The sequence below is a fragment of the Chiloscyllium plagiosum genome, unplaced genomic scaffold (assembly GCF_037043375.1).
Source record: "Chiloscyllium plagiosum isolate Xiang-an unplaced genomic scaffold, Cpla_swu_hap1 HiC_scaffold_42, whole genome shotgun sequence".
NCBI classification, from domain to species: domain Eukaryota; kingdom Metazoa; phylum Chordata; class Chondrichthyes; order Orectolobiformes; family Hemiscylliidae; genus Chiloscyllium; species Chiloscyllium plagiosum.
The window spans coordinates 47,508,471-47,535,654 of record NW_028270180.1 but is presented as its reverse complement, the minus strand read 5'-3'; the positions used below and the strand labels follow the sequence as shown (position 1 = coordinate 47,535,654).

Genomic DNA, 27,184 nt, shown 5'->3' with positions numbered 1-27,184 from the left:
ATTGGTATCTGTGGAAGGAGACACAGTTGATATTTCAGGGAGTGCAAAATGGATTACAGGGAATGAAAATGGTGCAGAATTTGATAGTTAGAAATGGAATGAAAATGCACTTGCTTATTGGAAAAAAAGAATTCTTGACTGTCAAAGATTTTCCAGAAAAAAATTAATAAGCAGCACATGGTCAGGGGCTGTGCGGCAGTGAAAAATAAACTTACAAAAATGTCTGTAAAAGTAATAGTAAAATATTAAACAGACCAAATATACACGCATTTTTCGAGACTGAGGAAGCTAGATATTGACAAAGTGGTCATGAGGGAGCCCAGAGATGAAGCAGAGCTGTATAAGCTGTTATGATCCCACATAGAGATGTATAGCACCAACACAGACCCTTCGGTCTAACTCATTCATGCCAACCAGGTATCCGAACCTAATCTATTCCCATTTGCCAGCACTTGGCCCATATCCCTGTAAACGCTTCCTAATCATATCATGTGTCTATTTAGATGCCTTTAACATGTTTTAATTGTACTAGCCTCCACCACTTCCTCTGGCATTCATTCCACTCACTGCATGAAAGAGTTGTCCTTTAGGCCCCTTTGAAATTTTCTCCGTTCACCCTAAATGCCCTCTACATCTGGACACCACCACTCCAGGGTAAATACCTTGTTCATTTACTCTATTCATGCCCCTCATGATTGTATAAACCTCCATCACATCACCACTCAGCCTATGGCACTCCAGGGAAAACAGCCCCAGCCTTTTATGCCTCACCCTACAGCTCATATCCTCCAACCGCAACAACATCCTTGTAATTCTTTTTTGAAACCTTTCAAGTTTCACAGAACCCTTCTGATAGGAGGCAGGCCAGAACTGCACACAATATTCCAAAAGTGGCCTAACAAATGTCCTGTACAGCAACATGACCTCCCACATCCTATACGCAATGCTCGAACCAATGAAGGAAAATATACTGAACACCTTCTTCATCATCCTATCGACCTGCAACTTGACTTGCAAGGACTATGAACCTGCAGTCCAAGGTCTCTTTGTTCCGCAAACGTCTCCAGGGCCTTGCCATTCAGTGTGAAAGTCCTGCTCTGATTTGCTTTTCCAAACTGCAGCACCTCATATTTATCTAAATTAAACCCCATCTGATCAATATCTCATTGTAATCTGAGGTAACCTTCTTCATTATCTACAATACCTCCAATTTTGTATGACCTGCAAACTCATTTACGATACCAAATCATTTAAATGAATGGTGAAACAAATCCAGAAATAAACATCCATTTCTCTGAGTTTGAATGTGCTCTGTGTAAATCCTGCCCAATGACTCTGTACCAGAGACAGGCTGCACCTGCGCCTGGCTGCACCTTGCCCCCTACAAAGCTGGTGGCTCCGCACGTGTCCAGTGAATTTTTGCCCCAAATAAAGATGGTGGCGCGCACTCATGCCTGCAGCCACACTGAGGCAATTCCCCGTTTACTGAAAACACGAGACTGGGACGTTCAACTTTGTGTTTTCCGACGTGCACATTTTGTTTGTAAAACCTTTCCGCTCATACAGAATCGCTCTCACCTCCTGCAGTTCCACAGACAGCCTTGATTGCTGTGGGTACCTATTCTCTGCCTGGTTACTCGTTTGTCCTTAGTGTATTTGTACAATCACTTTGGATGCTCCTTAAACCTATTTCCTAAAGCTATCTCATGTCTCCTTTTTGCCCTCCTAGTTTACCTCGAGTATACTCCTACTGCCGCTACACTCCTCTCGGGATTCACACAAACACAGCTCTCTGTACCTGCCATATCCCTCCTTCATTTTCACGACCAGGCCCTCAGTTTCTTTCGTCAGGCAGCATTCTCTACACCTACCAGCCTTGGCCTTAACAGGAACATACTGTCTATATACTCTCATTGTCGCAGGCCTATGGAGGCAATGGCAGATGAGGACAGAGAAGCAATCATTCTCAGTAAAGAGGTAATGTTGGGAAAGATAACAGCCTAAAGGTAGTTGGGTGTCCTGGCTCTGATGGAATGCATCCCAGGGACTAAAAGAGATGTTTGGCCGGGGGGGGGGGGGGGGGGGGGGGGGGGGGGGGCGGCAGAGAGAGAATAACACATTGACCTCGTGATAATTCACTAAAATTTGTTGGATGTCTGGTTTTGACAGACTGGAAGCTGCCAATGTGGTGCCACTATTTTTCAAAAAGGATCCGATGGCTTAACTTCTGTAGTGGAGAAAATGCTTGAACCTCTCAAGGAAGTAGTGGTGAGATATCTGGGTAGAAATTGTCTCATTGAGCAGACACAGCATGGATTCATGAAAGACAGGTCACGTTTGACGCGTTTATTACAATTACTTGAGGATACAACAAGTGCGTTGGACAAGGGGGACTCGGTGGATGTGGTGTACCTGGATTTCCAGAAGGCATTCGATAAGTTGCCACATAAAAGGCTGCTGAATAAGGTAAACATGCATGGCATTGTGGGTAATTATCATTGATACAGGATCAGTTAACCAACAAAAAGTAAAGAATGGGGATAAATGGGTGTTTGGATTGGTGTTGGCACTACAACTGTTTGCAATTTACACAAATGTTTTGGAGTTGAGGACCAAGTGTACGGTGTCAGAGTTCACATTTGATACAAAGATGAGGTAGAGCAATGTCTGCAGAGGCCACTGTCAGTCTGCACAGGGATACAGATCAGTTATGTGAGTGGGTAAGGATCTGGCAGATGGAGTTCAATGTTGGGATATGTGAGGTCATCCATTTTGGTCGGACTAACAACAAACTGGATGATGAAATGGTGAAAACGTGCAGCAGGCTGCTGTGCAGAGGGAGCTGGGTGTCCTTGTGCATGAATCACAGGAAGTTGGTTTGCAGGTGCAGCAGGTAATTAAGGCAGTGAAGGGAATATTGTCCTTCCTTGCTGGAGGGATGGTGATGCTGCAGCTATACAGGGTGCTGGGGAGGCCACACCTGGAGTACTGTGTACAGGTTTGGTCTCCTTACTTCAGGAAGGATGGACTGGCACTGGAGGGAGTACAGAGGAGGTTCACTAGTTTGAGTTGGGAGTTGAGAGGGTTGGTGTATGTGGAGAGATTGAGAAAACTGGTTCTATAGTCATTGTAATTTAGAAGAATGGGAGGTTGGAGAGGAAACAATAAAATTATGAAGGGAGAAGATAAGACAGAAGCAGGGAGGCTATTTCCACTGGGGGGGGGGTGTCAAACTACAGAGCAATATCTCAAAATAAGGGGGAGCAGATTTAGGACTGAGTTCAGTAGGAGCTTCTTCAGCTAAAGGGTTGTGAATCTGTGGAATTCCCTGCCGAGTGCAGTTGACGTTATTAACTTGAATGCCTTTAAGGAAAAATGTAGATTTGTGAACAGGAAAAGAATTAAGGGTTATGGTGAGAGAGCAGGAATGTGGTGCTGAGGCCATGAGAAGATCAGCCCTGATCTTGTTGAATGGCAGAGCAGGCTTGAGGGGGCAGGTGAATGTTCTTGCCTTGTGCCATCAAAATTGGCCTTTGTCCAATTCAGAACCTTAACTTTTAGATCTGATATATTATTTTCTATAACTATTTTAAAAATAGTAGAATTATCAGAGAATCCCAACAGTGTGGAAACAGGTCATTCAGCCTATCACATTGATACTGACCCTGAGAGCCTCTTAACCTCCCGCTGTAACATTGCATTTGCCAGGGCTACCCAACGTACACATCCCTGAACATTATGGGCAATTCAGCCTGGACAATCCACCCAACCTGCACATCTTTGGACTGTGGGAGGAAACCAGAGGGACCAGACGAAATCCATGCAGAAAGCCCTAATAAGATGATCATCCCTTTCTTATTTCCCAGTTCCACCTAAATAACTTCACTGGGCGTACTCCCAGGAATATCCTCCCTAAGAAAAAACATAATGCTATCTCAAATCAAAAATGCCACTCCCCCTCCTCTCTCGTCCCCCTTTCTATTCTTCTTATAGCATCTATACCCTGGAACATTAAGCTACCAGGCCTATCCATCCCTGAGTGATGCCTCTGTAATTGCTATAATATCCGAGTGCCATGTTCAAAACCATACCCTGAGCTCATCTGCCTTCCCTGTCAGGCCTCTTGCATTGAAGTAAATGCAGTTCAACTGCTCAGTCCGACTTCATTTTGTGCCTTGCCCTTGCCTGCCTTGACTATTTGATTTCTGAACTGTACCAGCCTCAGACATATCTCTTTCCTCACTATCTTCTTGGGTTTATACCCACTCCCTCACTGGTTTAATGCCTCCCGAGTATCACCAGCAAGTCTCCCTGCCTAGACATTAGACACCTTCCAATTCAGGTACAATCCATCCTTCGTATGCAGGTCAACTCTACTCCAGAGGAGATCACAACGATCCAAAAAACGTGAATCCTTTTCCCCTGCACCAGCTCCTTAGCCATTCATTGAGCACCTCCTCCTCCTCTGTAATATGGACATTTTTCAAGATGTCACCATTTATTTCCCCACATTCTATATCTCCCATTTACTTCTTCACAGTAAACACTGATGCAAAATACTTGTTTCCCTATCTCGGCCATCGCCTGCAGCTTCACACAATGGCTGCCTTGCTGATCTTTGAGGGTCTCTATTTTCTCCCTAGTTAGCCTTTTGTTCCTCATATATTTACAAAAGCCCTTTGGATTATCCTTAACCCTATTCGCCAAAGCTATCTCACGTTCCTTTTTTGCCTCCTGATTTCCCTCTTAATTATACTCCTACTGCCTTTATACTCAAAAATTTTTTGGATTGGAATAAATGCAAAATATAACACCCTGACAAAACAAACGAGGGTAGGACTTACACTCAAGAAAGGTACGGCCTTGAGTAGTGATATGGGAACAAAGAGACCAAGGGGTTCATGTCTTTGAAGTTTGTGTCACATGTAGACAGGATGGTTAAGAAGGTGCGTAGGAGAAAGTGAGGTCTGCAGACGCTGGAGATCAAAGCTGAAACTTTATTGCTGGAACAGCACAGCAGGTCAGGCAGCATCTAGGGAACAGAAGATTCGACGTTTCGGGCACATGCCCTTCTTCAGGAATGAGCAGAGAGTGTTCAGCAGGAGAAGATAAAAGGTAGGGAGGAGGGACTTGGAGGAGGGGCGTTGGAAATGTGATAGGTGGAAAGAGGTCAAGGTGAGGGTGATAGGTCGGAGTAGGGTGGAGGCGGAGAGGTCAAGAAGAAGACTGCAGGTCAGGAAGGCGGTGCCGGGCTGGAGGGATTCGGCTGAGACAAGGTGGGGGGAGGGGGGATGAAGAAACTGGTGAAGTCCAAGTTCATCCCCTGTGGTTGGAGGGTTCCCAGTCGGAAGATAAGACGCTCCTCCTCCGACCGTCGCGTTGTTGTGGTTTGGCGGTGGATGAGTCCAATGACCTGCATATCCTCGGTGGAGTGGGAGGGGGAGTTGAAATGCTGTGCTACAGGGTGATTGGGTTGGTTCGTCCGGGTGGCCCAGAGGTGCTCTCTGAATCGCTCCGCAAGTAGGCGGCCTGTCTCCCCAATATAGAGGAGGCCACACCGGCTGCAGCGGATGCAGTAGATAATGTGGGTGGAGGTGCAGGTGAATCTGTGGCGGATATGGAAGTTTCCTTTGGGGCTCTGTGGCGGATATGGAAGTTTCCTTTGGGGCTCTGTGGCGGATATGGAAGTTTCCTTTGGGGCTCTGTGGCGGATATGGAAGTTTCCTTTGGGGCCTGTGGCGGATATGGAAGTTTCCTTTGGGGCCTGTGGCGGATATGGAAGTTTCCTTTGGGGCCCCAAAGGAAACTTCCATATCCGCCACAGATTCACCTGCACCTCCACCCACATTATCTACTGCATCCGCTGCAGCCGGTGTGGCCTCCTCTATATTGGGGAGACAGGCCGCCTACTTGCGGAGCGATTCAGAGAGCACCTCTGGGCCACCCGGACGAACCAACCCAATCACCCTGTAGCACAGCATTTCAACTCCCCCTCCCACTCCACCGAGGATATGCAGGTCATTGGACTCATCCACCGCCAAACCACAACAACGCGACGGTCGGAGGAGGAGCGTCTTATCTTCCGACTGGGAACCCTCCAACCACAGGGGATGAACTTGGACTTCACTAGTTTCTTCATCCCCCCTCCCCCCACCTTGTCTCAGCCGAATCCCTCCAGCCCGGCACCGCCTTCCTGACCTGCAGTCTTCTTCTTGACCTCTCCGCCTCCACCCTACTCCGACCTATCACCCTCACCTTGACCTCTTTCCACCTATCACATTTCCAACGCTCCTCCTCCAAGTCCCTCCTCCCTACCTTTTATCTTCTCCTGCTGAACACTCTCTGCTCATTCCTGAAGAAGGGCATGTGCCCGAAACGTCGAATCTTCTGTTCCCTAGATGCTGCCTGACCTGCTGTGCTGTTCCCGCAATAAAGTTTCAGCTAAGAAGGTGCGTAGCACTCTTACCTTCATTGTTCAGACCTTTGAGTACAGGAGTTGGGACGTTATGTTGAGGATGTACAGGACGTTGAAAAGGCCTCTTCTGGAACACACTGTCCAGTTCTGGTTGTGCTGTGAGAGGAAGGATATTATTAAATTGGAGGAGGTTCAGGAGAGATTTACCTGCATGTTGCCATGAATGGAGGGATTGTGTTCTAAGGAGAGGCTGGATAGGCTGGAATTTCTTCACTGGCATGCACGAGGTTGAGGGGTGACCTTATTAGAGGTTTATAAAATCAGAAAGAGTGTAGATAAGGTGAATGGACGAGGGAGAAGGGGATTCAAATCTCGGGTGCATTCATTTTGAGAAGAAATGAGAAAGGTTTCAGAAAAGACATTAAGTTTTTTTTAAAAATGTATACGTGTGAAATGAACTTCCAGAGGAAGTGGTAGCTGTGAATACAATTACAATATTTAAAAGATTAGTACATAATTAGGAAATATTTGGATGGATGTGGACAAGTACACTTAGTTCAGTTTGGAATTATGGTTGGCATGGACTGGTTGGACCACAGGGCCTGTTTCCTTGCTGTATAACATTATGACTCTAATCCTCACTAACTCTAAATTCCTCCATCCTCAACTCTCCCGATCACTGTCACTTCATCCAGCCTCACAACTCTTCCTTATTTATATAATTCCTCACCAGCCACAGAACGCTTCCTATCTCATGTCCTCCAGTTTCTCAGATCTCTGCGACATGTGCCTTTCTTTAGTTCCAGCCTTGAGGATGCCCTCATTCACTCCGATTGGTTGGAAGACAAACTGGTACGACCTGGTCCTCTAGTACTGCTCTCTGCCCCCTATTGGCCTGCGCTGACATCAATCACAAGAGACCCATTGTGAGGTGAGTGGTGGGATCCTCCCTCTATCTGCCATGGGATGAGGTTCATCATTCACAGTGAATGGGGCAGTATCACAGAGCACAGGGGCTAGGGGCTATTCAGCCCGTTGGGACTGTACTCTCTCCCTCTGGAGATGTTGCACATCTGTCCCAATTCCCTTCCCATTTGCCCATAGCCCCCCCAAATCTTCCCCTGAAAAGTAAAATTCCAAATCTGTTTATGAATAACTGCTGAGTCTGTGTCCAGCTGCCAATCAGACTGTTCCAGATACTCAGAACTTACTGAATAAAATAATGTTCACATATTATTTGCCAATTACCTGAAAATAGTTACTAAAATTGTGACATTGTTAACAATTCCCTTCTCTCTGCAAATTAAATATCCTAGACACAAATTTGCAGCTGGTCAAACTCACTGCTTAACCTTCTCAGCTCCAAATACAATTATCTGTGCTTCTGCTAGCTCTCTACAAAAGAGGAACACATCTTATTTTCATTTATTCGTGTCATAGAGATGTACAGCACAGAAACAGACCTTTGGTCCAATTTGTCCATGCCAACTAGGAATCCTAAACGAATGGAATCCTATTCCCAGCTATTGATCCGTATCCCTCGAAACCCTTCCTATTCATGTACCCAATCAGATGCCTTTCAAATGTTGTAATTGTATCAGCCTCCACTACTTCATCTGGCAGCTCATCCAATACACACACCACACACAGCTTGAAAACTTTGCTCCTCAGATCCCTTTTAAATCTTTGCTCTCTTGACTAAAGCCCATGTGATCTTGTTTTGGAACCACCTAACCTGGGGGGGAAAGACCCTGGCTGTTCACCTTATCCATGCCCCTCATGATTTTACAAATCTACATGAAGTCACCTCTCAATCTTTGACTCTCCAAAGAAATTACCCCCAGCCTCTCCCTGTAGCCCAAATCCTCCAACCCTGGCAAAGTCTTTGTCAATCTTGTCTGAACTCTTTCAAGATTCAGAACATCCTTCCCAGAACAGGGGATTTTGAACTTAAAACAGAATTCCTGAAATGGCTTAATCAATTTCCTGTCCAGCCACAATATGATGTCCCAGCTTCTGTATTCAATGCATCGACCAATAAATATAAGCATTCCAAACACCACCTTCACTAGTCTGCCTATCTGCGACTCTACTTTCAACGAACAATGAATCTGAACTCCATGGTCTCTTTGTTCAGCAACACTGCGAAGGACTTTACCATTAAGTGTAGAAGTCCTGCCCTGATTTGCCTTTCCAAAATGCAGCACCTCGCATTTGTCTAAATTGAACACCGTCTGCCATTCTTTGCTCCAATGGCCCATCTGATCAAGATCCTGTTGTATTCTGAACTGACCTTCTTCACTGTCCACTAAACCTCCAATTTTGGTGTCTTCTGTAAACCCACTGACTATATCTCATATATTCACATCCAAGTCATTTATTTGAGGACCGAATATCCATTCCTGCAGGACAATGCTGCTCACAGGCCTCCAGTCCGCAAAGCAACCCTCCATCACCATCCTCTGCCTCGTACCTTCAAGCCAGTTTTGTATCCAAATGGCTAGTTCTCCCAACATTCCATGTTATCTAACCTTGCTAACCAGTCTGCTTTGTGGAACATAGTTCAGTGTCCACATGGACAACGTCCACAGTCTGCCTTCATCAATCATCTTTGTCACATCTTCAAAAAAACTCAATCAAGTTAGAAAGAGAGAATTACTCACACAAAGTCATGTTGACTATCCTTAATCTTTCCTGGTCTTTCCAAATACATATAAATCCTATCCCTCAGAATCCCTTCCAACAGCTTGCCTACCACTGACTTCAGGCTGCCTGTTCTCTTGTTCCCTGGCCTTTCCTTACCACCTTTTTAAAATAACAACACTTGTCTTCCAGCACCTCACCTGTCACAAACGATGATATAAATACCTCAGGGAGGGGCACTGCTTTCCTAGCTTTCCACAAATTTCTGGGATACACCTGATCAGGACCTAGGGATTTATCCACCTTGATGCCATTTAAGACATCCAGTACCACCTCCTCTGTAACATGGACACTTTTCAAGTTATCACTGTTGGTAACTATCAAGTTCTCCAAACTCTCTAGAACAGAGTAGCATAGTATCTCTCCCACCTCCTGTTGTTCCACAGATGGCCTTCTTGATCTTTAAGAAGTTGTATTCTTTGTCTGTTTTTTCTTTTATCCTTGATATATTTGTGGAATCGCTTTGGATTCTACTTAAACCATTTCCTAGAGATATTTCATGTTCCCTTTTTGCTCATCTGATTTCCCTCGAGTATATTCCTGTAAAAACATGAACCTGTACTCCCAATTCCTCCGCCTCTGCCATATCTGCTTCCAGGAGAAGCAATTCCACTCCAGGACATCCCAGAAAGGATTCCTATTTCAAGGACTGCATTTCCCTCCCACGTGATCAACAATGCCCTCTAATGCATATCCTCCACTTCCTGTACCTCCACCTTCCCCCCACCCCTCCAACCACAATAAGAATATAATCCACCGGTCCTCACCTGCCACCCCACGAATCTCCAGATACAGCGCATTAACCTCTGCAATTTCCGCTACCTACAGTCAGACCCCACCACCAGGGATATATTTCCCTCCCCAGCCCTTCCACAGAGACCATGGGATATTTGGTGCTGATGTGCTGCCCCACTGATACCTCAGTCACTCACCCTGCCCAATGGTCTAGTGATACTATCACTAGATGGATAATCCAGACACCCAGATAACGTTCTGGGGCTCAGAGTTTGGATCCCATCACAGCAGACAGTGGAATGTGAATTCAATAAAAATGTGGAAGTAAGAATCTATTAAAGACCATGAATCCATTGTTGATTGTTGCAAAAAAAAAACCCATGAGATTCACTAATATCCTTCAGGGAAGGAATCTGCCATCCTTACCTGGTCTGGCCTACATGTGACTCCAGACCCACAGCAACGTGGTTGAATCTTAACTGCCCTTGAGGCCCAGCCAGTGACACCCTCATCCTGTGAATGAATTAAAAAAGGTCAAGTCTTGTATACAATCATACTATTCTTACAGATAAGTGATCTGTTAGTAAATTTGCTTCTCAATTCCCGGCTGACTATTTATTTCTCAGTTCCACCTGTACAACTTGCCTGGATGTACTTCCAGGATTATCCTCCTGAAGCCCAGCCATAATGTTATCCCTCATCAAAACCATCTCACCCCCCTGCTCTGTTGCCCCCTTTCTATCCTTGCTATAGCATCTATACCTTGGAACATTAAGCTGCTGGTCCTAACCATTCCTAAGTCATACCTCTGTAATTGCTGTAATATCCCAGTGCCATGTTCAAAACCATACCCTGAGCTCCTCTGCCCGACCTATCGGGCCTCCTGCATTGAAATGAATGCAGTGTAACTGCTCAGTCCTACCTCATTCTGTGCCTTGCCCTTGCCTGCCTTGACTGTTTGACGCCTGAACTGTACCAGCCGCAGACTTGGCTCTTTCCTCACTCTTTTGAGTTTACCTCCATTCCTTCACTGGTTTAATGCCTCCTGAATAGAACTAGCAACTCTTCCCTTTCAGTGCAGGTACAATCCATCCTTCTGATGAAGGTCAATTCTACCCCACAAGAGATTTGAATGATCCAACAATGTGAACTCTTCTATTCCTATGTCATTGATACCAATAAACAACAGCCTCCCCTCAAAATGGTTATTCTCCCCTTTAAGAATATTCTGCTCCCTCTCCGAGGCATCCTTGTACAAAAATTACACATTCGAATAATAAACCTTACACTCATCACATCATTATAAAAGGATTACATAACACATGATGGTTTGGGGAGACCTTTTGAGAGAATGTGATGATTCAAAGGAGAATTTTTAAGCAGCAAATAGGATTGATCTGGAACGCAATACTCACAATGCGAATATCCAGGTCCTGATGTACTGAGTAATTCAGAGTTTGGCAGAACATTTACTGAGATTACCATCTGAATGTCCACCTGTAATATCCTGTAATACAAGTTTATAAAATCTGTCACTCTCAGTTCAAGTTAGAAACCCACACCATCCCCTCCTCCTGGCGCAGGATTACTGTACATAGTTACAACAGGTCATCAGGAAGGGGAATGGAATGTTTTGTTTAGAGGGTTTTCAGTATGAGAGTTTGGAGTATATACCTGAGAGTAACGTGAGGAAGTGGTGGTGAGACCACCATATCTGGAGTAATGTGAGCAGTTTTGGTCCCTTTAGATAAGGAAATGTGTCACTTTATTGGAGGCATTTCAGGGAAGATTCACTAGTAGAAAGTGCGGACTGCAGATGCTGGAGATCAGAGCTGAAAAATGTGTTGCTGGAAAAGCGCAGCAGGTCAGGCAGCATCCAAGCAGAAGGAGAATCAACGTTTTGGGCATAAGCTGAAGAAGGGCTTATGCCCGAAACATTAATTCTCCTGCTCCTTGGATGCTGCCTGACCTGCTGTGCTTTTCCAGCAACACATTTTTCAGCAGGGAAGATTCACTGGGATGATCCCTGGTTTGGAGAGGTTATCTTTTAAATAAAGGCTGAACAGGTTGGGACTCTACTCACTGGATTTTGGAGAAAGAGAGGTGATCTCATTGAGACAGATGGGATTCTTAAGGGGTTTGACAGGATAAATACTGAATGGATGTGTCTGAGGGTAAATACTGGGAGGGAAGTCTGGAACCAGATTCCGGGTCAGTCACGGAATCAAGAGCTCTACTTCAGATTCGTCAAGTTTAAGGCGACACAGAGGCGGGTAAGGGGTTTCAGTAGCAATGGAGCTGGGGTGAGGAGGAGACAAACAATGTTTAAGAGATTGGAATTCCTGGTGTTTGGGATTGTGCAGATGACTGATCAGAAGGTCACCTTGGGGTCAGATATAACAGCAATATTGTGAAGAACGTATTTCTGCCTCAGACAGTTACCAGGGAGAGGGAGAGGGAGAGGCTCAGCAGTAAGAGAAAGGAATTTGGAATAACAACTGAAGGCAATGGGTTTAACCATTACAATGTTTCATTGGAGGAAACTGCAGCTAATCGAATAGTGGGAATGTGATAAGCAGTTTGGTAACTGAGTAACAGTGGAACAATGGAGAGGGATGGTGGGGAGGGAGAGCTGGACAGTGTCAGTGTACATGTGAAACCTAACATGGTGCTTTTTCACAATATCAACTCCTGGCAATATGTAGGTGAGATACAGGAGAGAGCAAGGATAGATCCATGAGGGACACCAAATGCAAGGAATTCAGAAAGGAAAGAGAGAGTGGAAATGGAGCAGGATTTTCCAAAAACCGTGAGGTCAAAAGGAAGTTTTTCAAAGAAGGGGAGAGAAGGGCATAACCAGAAAAGACAGACAGACAGAACAAGGAACAATATCTGTGAATCGGTGAGGAGGAGGAGGAGACAGAGTGTTGGAAAGTCTGTGATTTAGCAAGCTTGGGTAAATTGTAAAGATGAGCTCTGATAAGGCTTAACAAGAGACTGGAGAACGATGTAGGTTTAGGACAAAAACCAGGAACACCACGTGAGGCAGTTTGGCTCAGTGGGCTAGTGGGAGGGAGGGAAGCAGCAGATCGGATTATCTCAGTCATGGTGACAGAGAAACTACATGTGCTCCTCACTCATGTTATTGGAGGGGAGGATAGAAGAGACAGGATGATGGACAGTGTTTTACAAGAAACAAATCCAGGGTAAGTGATATTTAAAATGAGTGAACAAACCTGATGTATTTAGCTTTTATCCAGAATATTAAAACAAACGACTGAAGTCCTAGTTCGAATCCCATCTTGGCAGATGGTAGAATCTGAATTCACGAAAAAATAACTGGAATTAGGAATCTCCTGATTTCCATGAAACCATTGTCAATGGTAAATAAAATCCTGCCAACCTGACAGCAGCCCATCCAGCTACTCACTGTACTAATCACTGCAAAGTCTCAACACAGGAATGAAACTGGATGGACCATGTGGCATCTAACAAGGCACCAGAAATTACAACCACAGAATCAGCCCTCTCGATGGTGCAATGTCCTCCTCACTAACATCTAGTTTTTGGTGCCAAAATGTGGAGAGCTGTACCTCAGATTAGTCAAGAAGCAGCCTGACTTAGTCATATTCACGGAATCATCCCTTACAGACAATGACCAGACACCACCATCACCATCCTAGATATCGAGTGTGTGGTGCTGGAAAAGCACAACAGTCAGGCAGCATCAGAGGAGCAGGAGAATCGATGTTTTGAGCCTCAGCCCTTCATCAGTCTGATCTGGTGTGCTTTTCCAGCACCACACTCTCGACTCTGACCTCCAGCATCTGCAGTCTTCAATTTCTCCTAAAATCTCTGGATATGTCCTGTCCCACCGGCAGCACAGACCAGACAGAGGTGGTGGCACAGTGGTGTACAGACAGGGAGGATTCGCCCTGGGAGTCTCATGGCTCCTGCTGATTGCCACGTACTGTCCTCCCTTGGCTGATGAATCAGTTCTCCTTCGTGTTGAACAATATTTGAAGGAAGCACTGAGGCAACAAAATGGTGTCAAATGTACTCTGGGTACAGGATTTCAATGTCCACAATCGAGACTACCTCTGCAACAGAATTACTGACTGAGCTGGCCAGGTCCTGAAGGACACAGCTGCTCAACTGAGTCTGCAGCGGGTGCTGAGGGAACCAACAAGAGGGTAAAAAACATACTTGATCTCATTGTTATGAATTGACCAGCTGCAGATATGTCTGACCATGACAGTATCGGTAAGAACGACCATCACATGTTCCTTTTGGAGACAATGCCTTGCCTTAAAGTTGAGAAAACCTCCACTGTGTTGAGTGGCACTATCACCGTTCTAAATGGGACAGACTACAAAGAGATGTAGGATCTCAAACAGGGTATCTATGAGGTACAGTGGGACATCAACAGCAGCAGAACTGTATTCCAGCACAATCTGTAATCTCATGGGGTTGTAAATCCTGCTCTCATCCATCACAATGGACAGTAAAGGAGGGCATGCCATGAGCAGCACCAGGCAGACCTAAAAATGAAGTGCTAATCTGGTGAAGCTATCAAACAGAATTATCTGCATATCAAACAGCATCAGCAGCAAGCAACACAGCTAAGTGATCCAACATCCAATGGAACAGATCGGAGCTCTGCAGTTCTGCCACACCCAGTTGTGAACGGTGATGGACAACTAAACATCTCACTGATGGAAGCATCACAGATATTCCCACCCTTACTGATGGAGGGGCCTCACACATCCATGCACCAGACAAGATGACAGCATTTGCAGCAATCTTCAGCCAGAAGTGCAAAATGGGATGATCCATCTCAGCCTTCTCTAGTGGTTTCTAACATCACAGATGTGAGTTTTAAGCCAGTTCGATTCAGTTTGAATAACATCAAGAAATGGTTAAGTAGTGCAAAGGTTACGGGCCCTGTCAATATTCTGGCAATAATACTGATGGCTTGTGCTCCAGAACTTGCCACCCATCGAGCCACGTACCGCTCCAGCACTGGCATCTACCAAAAATGCAAAACATTGCCCAGGAATGTTAAACACAAAAACACAGGACAATCCAACCCAGGCAATTTCCATCTATCAGTCCACACTCGATCAGCAGTAAAGTGATGGAAGATGTCATCACCAGGGCTACCAAGCAGCAGCTGCTCTGCAACAGCCAGCTCAGCGACACTCACTTTAGGCTCCACCAGGGCCACTCAGCTCCCGATTGTGTCACTGCCCTCATTCACAACCTGACAACCAGCTGAATCCCAGAGGTGAGGTGAGGGTGATAGCTCAGTCCCACTCCAAGATCACTATTTCTAACTGATTTCACCCTTGTCTCAGCTCATATACTTTCATCCACATTGTGTTATCTCTAGACTTCATTATCCAAACTCACTCCCTGGCCAGCTTCCCACATTCAACCTCCCTGTAATCTCAAGAACATCTAAATACCTGCTTGTTGATTCATCAAAAGTCTCCTATTCATAAGCAACAACATAGAGTCATAGAGATGTACAGCATGGAAACAGACCCTTCGGTCCAATCCATCCATGCCAACCAGATATCCCAACCCAATCTAGTCTCACCTACCAGCATGTGGCCAATATCCCTCAATTTAAATTTCTCACACTTGATTTAATTCCTGGCTGTGATAATCCCTAGCTCCCTGCACCACACACACTTTGAGACCTCGACAACCCATTTTCTTTGAGACTCCCAACCATTTGTTAATTCATTACTTCATCTGTGTGACTGTTTCTACAGTTGCTGAAGCAGCATGGTCTGAAAGTCGCAGCCAAAATCTCACAGGTCTGCTTTCCACCTTTAAGACATCCCTCAAAACCTGCTTTTGGTCACCTGACCTAATATGTCCATCTCTGGCCTTCTGTCTAAAGTTCTCAATAGTATTTTTGTGAAATTATAAGCATGATAATAAAAATACAAACTGTTGTTGATTTGACACTACTTTCAAATCATCACTGTTGCTGTAATGAATAATCTATAATGTCTCTTACCCAACCACATTGTAGGAGCACCTTCACCACACAAACTGCAGCTGTACAAGAAAGTCAAACATCACCCTCTCCACAAACAACAGGGCTTTGGCATTAATCATTGGTATCTGTGGAAGGAGAAACACAGTTGATGTTTCATGGAGTGCAAAATGGATTACAGGGAATGAAAATGGTGCAGAATTTGATAGTCAGAAATGGAAGGAAAAGACACTTGCTTGTTGGAAAAAAGAATTTTTTGACTGTCAAAAATATTCAAGAAAAAAGTAATCTGATAATCGAGCAGCACATGGTCAGGGGCTGGGCCGCAATGAAAAACTCATTTGCAAAGGGTCTATAAAAGTCATAATACAGTAGTAAACAGACCAAAAATACACCCATGGTTCGAGACTGAGGAAGCTAGATATTGACAAAGTGGTGATGAGGGAGCCCAGAGATGAATCAGAGCAGTATTGGCTGCTATGATCACAATGACTCTATACTGGAGAAAGGCTGCACATGCGCCTGGCTGCACCTTGCCCCCTACAAAGATGGCGGCTCCACACATGTCCAGTGAATCGTTGTCCCGAATAAAGATGGCGGCGCTCACGCCTCATTTACTGCAAACACGGGACTGGACGTTCAAATTTGTGTTTTCCGACGTGCACAATTTGTTTGTAAAACCTCTCCGCTAATAGCAACACAGTTTTTCTCCCATTTCCCTGTTTATTTCTTTCCTTACCGTATCCTTTCTCTCCATAACTTCCCGAGCATTCATTACAGCGACTGTGCGCGCCGCACGCGAGGGTGATCACATGGTTTAGTTTAGCTCCGCCCTTCATTCACTTTGATTGGTTGGAGGACCAACATCCCGCTAGGTCATCCAATACCGCCCACCGTCCTTTCATTGGTCCGGTGCTGACATCAATCACCCGGAGTCCTTTGTTGGCGAGAACATGCGCAGTGTGTCCTGCTTAAGCTGATTTGTTGGGTAATGTGATGGGAGAGTTTGCTGAGGGCAAGAATTCCCTTTGTGTGAGCTCTGCAGTAGATTTCCTTTATTCATGGAGGGAATTGCCTTCCTACTCATGATGAATCAATGCCATCTGAATCAGTACATAAACACCACTTTTTCACTCCTTTTCACAACATCTGAGATCTTTAGCACATTGTATCACTCTCTTCTTTGGAGACAAAAAAGCATGAAATGGAACCTCAAGGAATTGGAGCAGGAGGAGGGCATTCATCGCCTTCAGCTTGTTCCCCCATTCTATCAGATCATGGCTTGATCAACCCAGACCTCAACACCTCTTTTATGCTTGATCCACATAGCCCTCAACTGCTCAATATTTCAAAAATCTATCTGCCCTCTTTTAAAATAATTTGAGATAGAATCCCAGATTCCCTACTATGTGGAAACAGGCCCTTCAGCCCAACAAGCCAGAACAACCCTCCGAAGAGTAACCCAACCATTTCCCTCCCACATTTAACTTTCACAATTGTTTGGGCGGGAAAATTCTAGCCATTCACTGAGAAAAAACATTATTTACTTTTTCTAAAATGAATGTTCCCTTATGTAATGTCCCCTGGTTTGAGACTCCACTGGTGCTAGAAGATCTAGTCAACATCTACTCTGTCAAGCTCCTCAGAATCCTGTTTCCATAAGATCAACCCTGCTTATCTGTTCTTGATAGGTCAACCCTTTTGTCCTCAAAGCAGCTAAGTAATCTTTTTTGAATGGTCTCCGATGTTACTTTATCCTTTATTAAATATGGGAGCTAACATTGTATACAGTACTCCAAGTGAGGACTCAGCAACAGCCAGTGTGGTTAACCAATCCTCAGTCCATGCTAATACATTACCCCGATATCATGAGCTCCTAAATTGTTCAATTACCTTTTATGTAGCGCCTTATCATTTACATTTTTAAAATCCAAATACAGAACATCATTGGATTGCCCTTTATCAGCCCTGATTGTTATCTCCTCGATGAACTGTCGTAAATTTGTCAAATATAGTTTCTCTTTCACAAAACCCAGTCTACCATGTTTAATCATAAGCTTTTCTAAATGTCCTGCAATTTCTGTCTTTAATATTTGACTCTGTAGTTTCTTTCAGTAGATTTGCTAAGTATGATTCATCTCTCTTAAATCCATGCGGACTCTGTCCAATCCCGTCACTGTTCAGTAAGAAACTTCACTGTACTTCAGTATATTTATTAAATGTATCTGTGTTTATTTTTTAAAATTGATTACTTATAAATGCTGGACACATGCAATATCAATGGATTAGTGACTCTGAATTTGGGTTATAATTTTTTTTTGTTAATTCCTTTTCGTACTGTGTTATGCAGACAGCACCAAGTGATCACTCTGAATTGTGAGTAACTTTGAAAATAATATATTTTAAAAATGACATCCCAGAATGCTGCCTCATTATTGTGCAAGGAGGATTTTGCATTCAATAGTTTGCCGATAAAATTGAACAGATGTTTGCTGCAATTTGGCCAGACTGCAGGTTACACCAAAGTGGCAACTCTGCTCTCAAATTCTTACTTGACACTGCCCAAGGTGATACTGATGGGACTTCACTTTGCGATTCTTGTTCACCAGCTTTATTTCCAGGTTTAATCGTATAATCATTCTAGAGCTTATAATTTTAGACAACTTCCCCTTTTGGTACATATGTAAATATCATACTGAAATGTTGCACTGAATGGTACCAAATCTGAAATTAATCTCTAATCTGATAGTAACATGTTCTGACCCTTCTACATATGCATTGGCATCAGTCTATGCCAGTTATTTTTCTGAAGCCTGTGATTCCTGATGAAGGGCTTATGCCCGAAACATCAACTCTCCTGCTTCTCGGATGCTGCCTGACTTGCTGTGCTTTTCCAGCATGACACTTTTCGACTCCAATGTCCAGCTTCTTTGGTCATCACTTTCTCCTTTGATCAACAAAAAATATTCTTGGTTTAATCTTCTCAAAGTGCAATAGGAACCAATTCATGAAATTCAGATATCTCACATTTACCTTAACAATGCGAAGGCTAAGACATTACTAAATTATTGTCAGTAATTGAAACCGTGCTGACAAACTTGTGCAGTATCAGTGCCTCACGTTTAGAGTGTTCCCAGATATCGCGCAGCTGCAGTATTTTGATTTGCACTCAGCTATATGTTGTTCTCACTTGTTTCTTTGTGAACGTTTACAAAACTAACCTGGATGAATGAACTTATGATTTCTTTAACCAATGTTGGGAGAAAAAAATGTCAGTATTTCAAGTGCTGATAAAGTAAAATAAACTGATAATCAGTAGAAAGGGTTTAATCCCAATGCTGGCAAATGGGATTAGATTAATTTTTGATATCTGGTCAGCATGGGCAAGTTGGACTGAAGGGTCTGATTTTGTGTTGTACAACTGTGACTTCATTCTCTCAATTATTCAAGAAGTTGAATACTTCGAGGAGGAAAAGGAGAATTTATGCAGAGAGTGCACTTGAAACGATGATTGAGGTTTATCAAACTCACATTGTTTCATGACCTTTTCCTCTGGATTCTTCAATGAACAAACTTGTTTTATTATCTGAAGAACTATGTATCATGTGATTTGTTTCGCACAAAATATTTCGTTAGGATCTAGTGAACTATTAAGAAGTGTTCATGTTTAAAATTTAGGCAGTGTGATTATTAAGCAAGAAAATGTTGGTGTTTTTCTCCCACTGAATCATTGCTCTATAAAAGGTAACAATCTTTTTATCTGTTCTGGGCACTGAATATATGGAAGTCAATTCTGAAGGAAAAAATCCTCGTCGGTAATGTTCCCACATATGTGGAGTAATTGCTTCTGGTCACTCTTCAGGTTATAGAGGCTCGGAAAGAAATGAGTTGGCCAAAGTTAGCAAAATCATGTGGATGGACTATGCTCATTGGGGAAACTTGCAGGATCTGTAGAAGGAACACGTGTTTCAGAGTGTATGCAATAAACCTGAACATTGTTTTTTTTTCACAGAGCTTGGGACCCGACTGGAGCAGCAATGAAGCTCATATTGTTTTTTTTTAAATTTCCGAGCTTGCCAAATTATTGTTGGTAAATGCAGGTGACTTTATCAAAGCGCATTTCACACTCCGCAGCCAGGAATGTGATCCCAATTCTGTCAGTCCATCCATTCCCATGGATAACAGGTATTTTAGATGTGTGCACTCCATTTAACTATTTGAATTGTATACTTCAGTGGTTACATCCTCTTGGATTCATAATTTCAAATTACTCAGTGATTTTTTTTGTCCCCCTGAATTTGCCAAGCACTGGGCAGTTCTGGAATATTCCAAATATTTACAATAGATGCATTCACACTATTGAAGGCAACCTGGCAGATTTGAACATCATTCAGGTAGTCAACAACAATACAGAAGTAACTTTATGAATTGTTTACTGTACACCAACAACGCAAGCCAAATATTAGTGAAACCACAGATTATTTTCCATGGATTCCCAAATATAAATAGTATATTCCGGATATGCTCACTATCACCATCTGGGAGCAGTCTCCCAAAGTGCTCCCAGAATTTAGAAAGCACATAAACTGCCCTCCAAAGCTAAATCTGCTGTCACAGGCTTCACTCTTATTGTATACAATGACATTTATTGTCCAGTTCTTTGATGTGACAAATGATTTTACAAACAATTTATAAAATACTTTAAATCCTAAAGAAATGTGATGTCAGCCCTTTGGAGAAGTGAATGGAAAGTGTGATGTTTGCCTGACCTTTGGGTCTCGGTATCAGACTGAACTGAACCTTTAGCAAGATGTGGGATGTTTCCCACACACTTTGTTTAAAAAAGCAAAGACTATGCGCTGAGATTTAAATGTTCAATCAGGTTTAATGCAATCCTTCCAAAAATTGAGTTTGACTTCAGCTGCTTTAAAGAGACATGCTCTTGGCTTTCAATTTTGTGACATGTGATCATTCTTTGCTAAAGGTGGCTGTGTGCAACACTGCAGGATGTTGTGCTGAAGTGCCTCATTGGGTGGGTGAGCTTTATTACTGGTGTAACTTAGCTAATTTTGAGATGGAATACTTTTTGGAGTTAAATCTTGTTTTTAAACTGAGACGTGTTTGTGTAACTCAAGTGTGGAAACTATGCTCATGTTTGCTATGAACCTTTCACTTTTGGAGATTAGTATTTTTCCGATCTGTTTGTAAATAAAGTTCAATATAAAAAGCACAGTGCTGGGGAACCGCAGGTCCAGCAGCATCTCGGAGGGGAATAAAGCATTGTAAGCTCCAAGTCTCATGACCATTTGTTCGTTCAGACGAAGAGTCACCAAAATTGAAATGTGACATTATTTTTCTCTTCACCAATGCCCTCAGAACTTCTAAGTTTCTCCAGCACTTTGTTTCTGGGGTTCAGATCTCCAGCACCTGCAGTTTATTGTTTTGTTATCGATCCTATGATTTGACTTGGGGAGCGAGAGGCAGCAACTGTGATCAACTAGAATAAAACTCCCCACCCATGAAAAAAAGACACATAGTTCTTTATACTTTGCAAAACATGACTGTAAATAAGAAATGCAATTAAGCCAATTGCAAGATGATATACCACCTGCCTTGTCTCAAACCTGCTACTCATCTTTGAGGACTACTCTGTCAGAATTGCGTTTGCTCGCTTCCTTTGAGATCACAGTCCACAAATGGCCCAGTTCCAATTCGTGGGCCGGGCCCAGTTACCACATTGCAGTGGGGTGGGGAGCTTTGTGTCAACCTGAAGTTTTTGTTAATAACAAAATTGCAGGTTGAAGTTGACGGTTTTGACGAATATTGCGTCATCAAACTTGGAGGAAATCCTTCCGAATGTATTGATTAACTGGACTGATCCTGTTTACATGCAGCCCTGTTAGTAGTGCTGTAATATTCTCAGTTAATAATCACACAACATCAGGTTATAGTCCAACAGGTTTAATTGGAAGCACACTAGCTTTCGGAGTGCCGCTCCTTCATCAGGTGATTGTGGAGGGCACAATTCTAAGGCACAGAATTTATAGCAAAAATTTAGTGTGATGTAACTGCAATTATCCCATTGAAAAATACCTTGATTGTCTTTTGAGTCTTTCATCTGTTCAAATACCATGGTAGTTTCACTTCTTTCATGTGTAAATCACAAAACCTTTTTTGAAAAGTTGTATTCCTGTCAGTGGCCCATCAAATTACTCATTGTGCAGTGATTAATACAGTCTCAACAAAAGAATGAAACTGGATGGAACACATTACATCTACCAATGCACTGGAAAATACAACAACACAATCAGCCCTCTTGACACTGCAACTTCTGTCTCACTGTGTGCCAACATCAGCAGAACTGTACTCCAGCCCAATCTGAAATCTCATGGCCTGGTATATCCCCCATTCAATTATTAACATCAAGCCAGGGGATCAACCCTGGTTCAATGCAGAGTTCCGCAGGGCATGCCAGGAGCAATACCAGGCATACCTAAAAATGTGGTGCCAACCTGGTGAAGCTACCCAACCTACATGCCAAACTGCGCAAGCAACACCAAATAGAACTATGTGATCCAACAACCAATGGATCAGATCTGAGCTCTGCAGTTCTGCCGCAACTAGTCAGGAATGATGATGGGCAATTCAACAACTCACTGCAGGAAGCATCACAGATATCCCCACCCTTACTGATGGAAGGGTCTCACACATCCATGCAACAGACAAGACAACAGCATTTGCAGCAATCTTCTGCCAGCAGTGCCAAGTGGATGAGCCTTCTATATTGGTCCCTGACATCACAGATGTGAATCAACTTGGTTGAAAACTTATTTCAAATCAGATCAAGAAATGGAGAAGTAGTGTAAAGGCTGTCGGCCCGACCAACATTGTGGCAATAATACTGATGGCTGTGCTCCAGAAATTGCTGCCCACCAAAACAAGTCCATCACTAGCACCTACTGACATTGTGGAACATTTCCCAGGGATGTTCAACACAAAAACGCAGGACAGAGCCAACCCAGACAATTTCCCTCCATCAGTCGACACTCGCTCAGCAGTGAAGTGATGGAAGGTGTCATCAACAGTGCTGTAACACAGCTGCTCAGCAATAACCTTCTGTGACACCCAGTTTAGGTTCTGCCAGGGCCACTCAGTTCCTGATCTTGTCACAGACCCGATTCACAAACTGACAAACAGCTGAATTCCAGAGGAGAGATGAGGGTATAGCCCAGTCCCACTCCATGACCACTATTTCGACTTCAGTGATCTCACCTGACCTCACCACAGTCTCAGCTCATTTACTGAAACTCTCATTCATTCATTTTGTTAACTCTAGATTTCATTATCTAAACCCACCCCTGGCCAGAATCCCACAAGCACCCTCCCTATAGTCTTCAGAATATTGAAAACTCTACCGCCCAAGTGTTCACTTGTACCAGAACATGCTGATCCATCAAAAGGTTCCCATTTATAAGCAACAACAATTTACTTTCACACCCTTGACTTAATTCCTGGCTGTAATCATTCCTATCTTCCTGCACCACACACCCTTTCACATCTCAATAACTCATTTTAGTTTAGACTCCCAATGATGTGTTTATTTTTGAGTTCAGCTGTGTGACTGTTTCTATCGATTCCAAGGCAACACGGTCTGGAATTCCCACCCTCTAAGATCTGCTTTCTTCCTTTAAGGCATTCCTGAAAAATTGCTTATTTGGCAATGGTTTTGGTCACTGGACATAATATTCTCGAGCTGTGCCCTTATGTCAAAAGTTCTCATTATTTTTGTGAAATTAAAAACATGTTGATTTGTACAGATATCTTCTACTTTGCACTATCGCTGAGTGAATAATCTGTAATGACTCTTACCCAACCACGTTGTGGGAGTGCCTTCACCATTCAAACTGCAGCTGTACAAGGAAGTCAAACATCATCCTCTCCACAGGCAATAGGGCTTTGTCAATGATCACTGGTATCTGTGGAAGGACAAATACACATGATGTTTCAGGGAGTGCAATATGAATTATAGGGAATGAAAATGGTGCAGAATTTGACTGTCAGAAATGGAAGAAAAATTCACTCACTTTTGGAAAAAAGAATTCTTGACTGTCAACGATATTGTGGAAAAAATAACCTGATAATGGAGCAGCATACGGTCAGGAGTCGGGCAGCAGTGGACAATCCATTTCCAAAAAGGTCTGTGAACGTAGTAGTAAAATCTAAACATGGCAAAAATACATGTGAGACTGAGGAAACTAGATAACGAACAAGTGGACATCAAGGAGCCCAGAGGTGAATCAGAGCAGTGTTCACTTTTATGATCCCACGGCCAGAGATGTCTCGCACAAAAACAGACTCTTCAGTCCAACCCATATTTGCAAACCAGATATTCTAACCTAAACTATTCCTATTTGCCAGCACTTGACCGACATTCCTCCGAACCCTTCCTATTCAAATGCCTTTTAAATGTTACAATTTTGGTTGCTCTTTAGGTTCCTTTTGAAGTTTCCCCTCTCACCCTAAACCTATATCCTCTAGTTCAGGGCTCCACCATCCCAGGGTAAACACCTTGTCTATTTACGCTATCCATTCCCCTCACGATTTTATAAACCTCTTCAACATCACACTCAGCCTATGACACTCCAGGGAAAATGGCCCCAGCCTATTATGCCTCTCCCTGCAACTCAAATCCTCGAACCCTGGCAACATCCTTAAAAAAAATCAATTCTCAAACCTTCCATGTTTCAGTGCCTCTTTCTGATAAGAGGGAGACCAGAATTGCACACAATATTCCAAAAGTGGCCTAACCAATGTCCTGTACAGCTCCTTTACTCAATGCTCTGACCAAGGAAGGGAAGAATCCCAATCAATTTCTTCACTGTTCTATCTACCTGTGACTCTACTTTCAGGGAACTATGAACATGCACTACAAGGTCTCTTTGTTCAGCAAGACTCTCCAAGACCTTACAATTCAGTGTGAGTCCTGCTCTGATTTACTTTGCTAAAATGCAGCACCTCACATTTATCTAAATTAAACCTGATCTGCCACTCCGCAGCCCATTGGCCCATCTGATCAATATCCCATTGTATTCTGAGACAACCTTTATCACTGTCCAGAATACCTCCAATTTTGGTGTCATCTGCAAGCTTACGAACCGTACCGGCTGTATTCACATCCAAATCATTTAAATGGATGAAGAAACAAATCTAGAAATAAAACGTCCATTTCTCTGGGTTTGAATGTGCTCTGGGTAAATCCTGCCCTATGTCTCTCTACCAGGGAGGGCTGCACATACACACCTCTGAACTTTGCCCCCGACAAAGCTGGCGGCCGCCCACGTGTCCAGTGAATATTTGCCCCAAATAAAGATGGCGGCGATCACACGATTAGGCTATTTTCCCGTTTACTGCAAAAACAGGACTGTAAGTTTCAAATTTGTATTTTCCGATGTGCACCAAATGTATGTAAAACCTCTCAGCCCATACCAACACCATTTCCCTCCCACTTCCTGCTGTTTATTTCTTTCTTTACCAACAGCTCTCCTTCCACACGTCCCGCACATCCGCGGCCACCGTGAGGATAATCACGTGGTATAGTCTAGTCCCGTCCCTCATTCACTCTGATTGGTCGGAGGACCAATTGCCCCGCCAGGTCCTCCAGCCCTGCCCCTGCCTTTCCATTGGTCTTCCGCTGACATCAATCACCGGGGCCCATTGTTGCTTGGAGCATGCGCACTGCTTCATGGCTTTTGTTGCTATTTATCAGTTACAAGAGTGAGGCACAAAGTTAAAAAATCACACAACTACCTGATGTAGAAGCTGCAAAGCGAGTGCTTCCAAATAAACCTGTTGGACTATAACCTGGTGTTCTGTGAATTTTAATTTTGTCCATCCTATCCAACACCAGCACCTGAAAGTCAACAACAAAATATAACAACAAAAGAACTAGGAACAGCAGAAGGCTGTCCCGCCCTTTGAGCTTGCTCTGCCATTCATTAAGATCATGGACGCAGAACCATTTACCAACGTTCTCACCATATCTCTTAATTAATTAGTTATTTCTTTAAAAAAAAGTTACCTTAGCTTTAAAAACGTTGACTGAACTAGCATCAACTACTTCCCTGGGCAATGAATTCCATAGACATCAAGAAGTTCCTTCTCAATTCAGTCCTAAATTTGCTGCCTCTAATCTTGAGGTGATGCCCTTGTTGTCCTGGCTTCATCTGCCAGTGGAAACATTCTCTCTTCTTCTATTTTATCCATTCCATTCATTGTTTTATATGTTTCCCATTCTTCTGATTTCCAATGAATATAATCCCGATCTACTCAGTCTCTGTTAAGCCAACCCCCTCAACTCCGGAATCAACCTAGTTAACCTCTTCTGCACCCCCTCTAGTGCCGATACATCCTTGAGCAAGCAAGGAGACAGAAACGACATGCAGTACTCCAGGTGTGGCCTTACCAGCACCCATTATAGCTGGAATACAACCTCTGCAATGAAGGCCAAAATTCCATTTGCTTTTTGAATTGATTGTTGTTAATGGTGACCAATCTTCATGCAGAAGGTTACTCAGGTGCCCCTGCATAGCAAATGTTGCAATTCTTAAAAATTCAAGTAATAATCTCTTTTTTAATGTTACTCCAATCAAACAGTAGGACTTTACATTTATGAACATTCTATTCCAAATGTCAGACCATTGCCCACTCACTCAATGAATTTATGTTCCTCTGCAAAGTTTCACAGTCCTCCACACACTTTGTTCTGCTACTCATCTTAGTGTCATATGCAAACTTTGACACCCTACATGTAGTTGCCAACTCCAAATCATCTGTATCAATTCTAAATAATCACAGTCCCAACCCTGAGGCACACTATTAGTCACTGATTGCCAGCCAGAATAGTACTTATTTATCCCCACACTTTGCTCCCTGTTAGTCAACCAATCTTCTATCCATGCTAATACTCTACTCCTAACGCCATGCACCTTTAAATTATGCAACGGCCTCTTGCACAGCACCTTGTTGAAGGCCTTTTGGAAATCCGGGTACACCGCATCCACTGGGTCCCCGTTGTCCACCTTGCTCGAAATGTCTTCATAGAATTCCAAAAGGTTTGTGAAGCATGACCTGCCCTACATGAACCCATGCTCTGTCTGTCCAATGGGACAATTTCTATCGAGATTCCCTGCTATTTCTTCCTTGATAATAGACCAAAGCAGCTTTCCCACTACAGAGAATAAGCTAACTTGTGTATAATTCCCCACTTTTGTCCACCTCCTTTTTAAAAACGTGGCATCACTTTTGCTGCTTTCCAATCTGCT

At 43.5% G+C, this 27,184-nt stretch overlaps 2 long non-coding RNA genes across 3 annotated transcripts; both read right to left on the bottom strand.

The window, feature by feature from the left end:
- Window positions 1–10,278: 10,278 nt before the first annotated feature.
- On the bottom strand, window positions 10,279–15,974 carry LOC148137685 (uncharacterized). Its single transcript, XR_015754182.1, has 4 exons — window positions 15,885–15,974; window positions 13,090–13,172; window positions 11,269–11,360; window positions 10,279–10,366 (listed from the first exon to the last, which is right to left on the bottom strand). It is a non-coding gene; the product is annotated as an uncharacterized LOC148137685 (long non-coding RNA).
- A 2,630-nt stretch (window positions 15,975–18,604) lies between these two features.
- On the bottom strand, window positions 18,605–25,431 carry LOC148137684 (uncharacterized). Of its 2 annotated transcripts, none has more exons than XR_015754168.1 (4): window positions 25,396–25,431; window positions 23,948–24,082; window positions 23,733–23,839; window positions 18,605–18,810 (listed from the first exon to the last, which is right to left on the bottom strand). It is a non-coding gene; the product is annotated as an uncharacterized LOC148137684 (long non-coding RNA). The 2 variants fall into 2 exon arrangements; XR_015754167.1 differs by lacking the exon at window positions 25,396–25,431 and adding an exon at window positions 25,164–25,382.
- Window positions 25,432–27,184: the final 1,753 nt, after the last annotated feature.